Source organism: Arachis hypogaea, chromosome 1 (assembly GCF_003086295.3).
Source record: "Arachis hypogaea cultivar Tifrunner chromosome 1, arahy.Tifrunner.gnm2.J5K5, whole genome shotgun sequence".
In the NCBI taxonomy this organism is placed as follows: Eukaryota; Viridiplantae; Streptophyta; class Magnoliopsida; order Fabales; family Fabaceae; genus Arachis; species Arachis hypogaea.
In genome coordinates, this window is record NC_092036.1 from 22,898,167 (window position 1) to 22,901,608 (window position 3,442).

A 3,442-nucleotide genomic window follows, 5' to 3' on the forward strand; every position below is an offset into this window, starting at 1 on the left:
CATGGTGCCTATGGTACAAGATATCGAGAATTTACCAGGATCTTGTTTCTTTTGAGGTAGAGTTTGCTGAACCCATGTATCTAGTTCACTAATAAGAAAGGGAGGTTCACCTTCCCAAGTCTCATTACCAAACAACTTGGCATTCAGCTTCATGATGGCTCCTAGATATTGAGCAACTTTCTCTTCAGTTACATCTTCATCCTCTTCAGAGAAAGAATAGTTCTCAAAGCTCATGAATGGTAAAAGGAGGTTCAATGGAATCTCTATGGTCTCTAGGTGAGCCTCAGATTCCTTAGGTTCCTCAGTTTGGAACTCCTTTTTGTTCAGAGGACATCCCAGGAGGTCTTCCTCAGTGGGATTCACGTTCTTCTCCTCCTCTTTGGATTCGGCCATTGTGATTATGTCAATGGCCTTGCACTCTCTTTTTGGATTCTCTTCTGTATTGCTTAGGAGAGTACTAGGAGGGGTTTTAGTGATTTTCTTACTCAGCTGGCCCACTTGTGCCTCCAATTTTCTAATGGAGGACCTTGTTTCACTCATGAAACTTAAAGTGGCCTTAGATAGATCAGAGACTATGTTTGCTAAGCTAGAGGGGCTCTACTCAGAATTCTCTATCTATTGCTGAGAAGATGATGGAAAAGGCTTGCTATTGCTAAGCCTGTTTCTTCCACCATTATTAAAGCCTTGTTGAGGCTTTTGTTGATCCTTCCATGAGAAATTTGGATGATTTCTCCATGAAGAATTATAGGTGTTCCGATAGGGTTCACCCATGTAATTCACCTCTGCCATTGCAGGGTTCTCAGGATCATAAGCTTCTTCTTCAGAAGATGCCTCCTTAGTACTGTTGGATGCATTTTGCCATCCATTGAGAAATCATGTTGACTTGCTGAGTCAACATTTTGTTCTGAGCCAATATGGCATTCAGAGTATCAATTTCAAGAACTCCCCTCTTCTGAGGTGTCCCATTACTCACAGAATTCCTCTCAGAGGTGTACATGAATTGGTTATTAGCAACCATGTCAAAGAGTTCCTGAGCTTCTGCAGGCGTTTTCTTCAGGTGAATAGATCCACCTGCAGAATGGTCCAATGACATCTTAGACAGTTCAGACAGACCATCATAGAATATATCCAGGATGGTCCATTCTGAAAGTATGTCAGAAGGACACTTTTTGGTGAACTGCTTGTATCTTTCCCAAGCTTCATAGAGGGATTCACCATCTTTTTGCTTAAAGGTTTAAACATCCACTCTAATCTTACTCAGCTTTTGAGGATGAAAGAACTTGTCCAAGAAGGCCGTGACCAGCTTATCCCAAGAGTTCAGGCTATCTTTAGGTTGAGAGTCCAAGCATACTCTAGCTCTGTCTCTTACAACAAAAGGGAAAAGCATAAGCCTGTATACCTTGGGATCAACCCCATTGGTCTTAACAGTATCACAGACCTGCAAGAATTCAGTTAAGAACTAAAAAGGATCTTTTGATGGAAGTCTATGAAACTTGCAATTCTGTTGCATTAGAGAAACTAATTGAGGCTTCAGCTCAAAATTGTTTTCTCCAATGGCAGGGATTGAGATGCTTCTTCCATGTAATTTGGAATTTGGTGCAGTAAAGTCACCAAACATCTTCCTTGCATTATTGTTGTTATTATTTTTGGCTGCCATCTCCTTTTCCTGTTCGAAAATTTCAGTTGGGTCCTTTTCAGAGTACTGTGCTTTAGCTGCTCTTAGCTTCCTCTTCAAGGTCCTTTCAGGTTCAGGATCAGCTTCAACAAGAATGTCTTTTTCTTTGTTTTTGCTCATATGAAAGAGAAGAAAACAAAGAAAGAAGAGGAATCCTCTATGTCACAGTATAGAGATTCCTTTATGTGAGTAGAAAAAGAGGAGAATAGAGGAAGGATGAGAAAAATTTGAACATAGAGGAGAAGAGAGAGTTCGAATTTTTAGATGAAGAGAAGTGTTAGTAATTAACTAAATAAATAGAAAGAGATGAGAGGGAGAGAATTTCAAAAATTGTTTTTTGAAAAATAGTTAGTGATTTTCGTAAATTGAGAGAAGAAATACAATTAAAATTAAAATTTGAAATAATTAGTTAATTAAAAAGAATTTTGAAAAAGGGTGAGGAATTTTCGAAAATTAGAGAGAGAAAAGTAGTTAGGTGGTTTTGAAAAAAATAAGAAACAAACAAAAAGTCAATTAGTTAGTTGAAAAAGATTTGAAAATCAATTTTGAAAAGATAAGAAGTTAGAAAAGATTTTGAAATTGATTTTGAAAAATATATGATTTAAAAAAAGATATTTTAAAATGATATGATTGAAAAATATATTTTAGAAAAGATTTGATTTTTAAAATTAAATTTGATTACTTGACTAACAAGAAACTAAAAGATATGATTTTAGAATTTAAAGATTGAACCTTTCTTAACAATAAAGTAACAAATTTCAAATTTTTGAATCAATCACATTAGTTGTTAGTAAAGTTTTTGAAATTTTGAAATAAAGATAAAAAAGATTTTGAAAATCAATTAAAAAATATTTTCGAAAATATAAAAGAAAAATGAAAAAGATTTGATTTTTGAAAAAGTTTTGAAAAGATAAGATTTTTAAAATTGAAATCTTGACTTGACTAGCAAGAAACAACTTATTTTAAAATTTTTTGACTAAGTCAACCCAAAAATTTCCAAAATTATGAGTAAAACAAGGAAAATATATATTTTTTTAATTTTTGAATTTTTAATGAGGAGAGAGAAAAACACAAATATGACCCAAAACGTGAAAATTTTAGATCAAAACACATGATGCATACAAGAACACTATGAATGTCAATGTTGAACACCACAAACACTTTCAAGATCAATATGAACATCAAGACTTATTTTTGAAAAAATTTCAAGAAAAGAAAAACATGCAAGACACCAAACTTAGGAATTTTCAATGCTTAGACACTATGAATGCAAAAATGCATATGAAAAATAACAAAAAACATAAAACAAGAAAATTTAAAGATCAAACAAGAAGACTTGTCAAGAACAACTTGAAGATCATGAAGAACACATGCATGAATTTTCGAAAAATGCAAAAGTTTTTAAAACATGCAATTGACACCAAACTTAAAAATTGACTCAAGACTCAAACAAGAAACACAAATTTTTTTTGGATTTTTTGAAAATTTCATTTTATAAAAACGAAAACAAAATAAAAAATTTTGAAAGATTTTTGAAAACTTTTTGAAAAGAAAATTACCTAATCTAAGCAACAAGATGAACCGTCAGTTGTCCAAACTCGAACAATCCCCGGCAACGGCGCCAAAAACCTGGTGCACGTAAATTGTGATCATCAACAATGGCACCAATGGACTTGGAGCTCTCAAACGTGAATCACACTTTGTCACAACTTCGCACAACTAACCAGCAAGTGCACTGGGTCGCCCAAGTAATACCTTACGTGAGTA

General features: G+C 33.9%; 1 non-coding gene across 1 annotated transcript; it reads left to right on the forward strand.

Annotated features, from left to right (window-relative positions):
• The first annotated feature begins 1,146 nt into the window (after nt 1–1,146).
• Nucleotides 1,147–1,255, forward strand: LOC112711325 (small nucleolar RNA R71). Its single transcript, XR_003157435.1, has one exon. It is a non-coding gene; the product is annotated as a small nucleolar RNA R71 (small nucleolar RNA).
• The last annotated feature ends 2,187 nt before the right edge of the window (nt 1,256–3,442 follow it).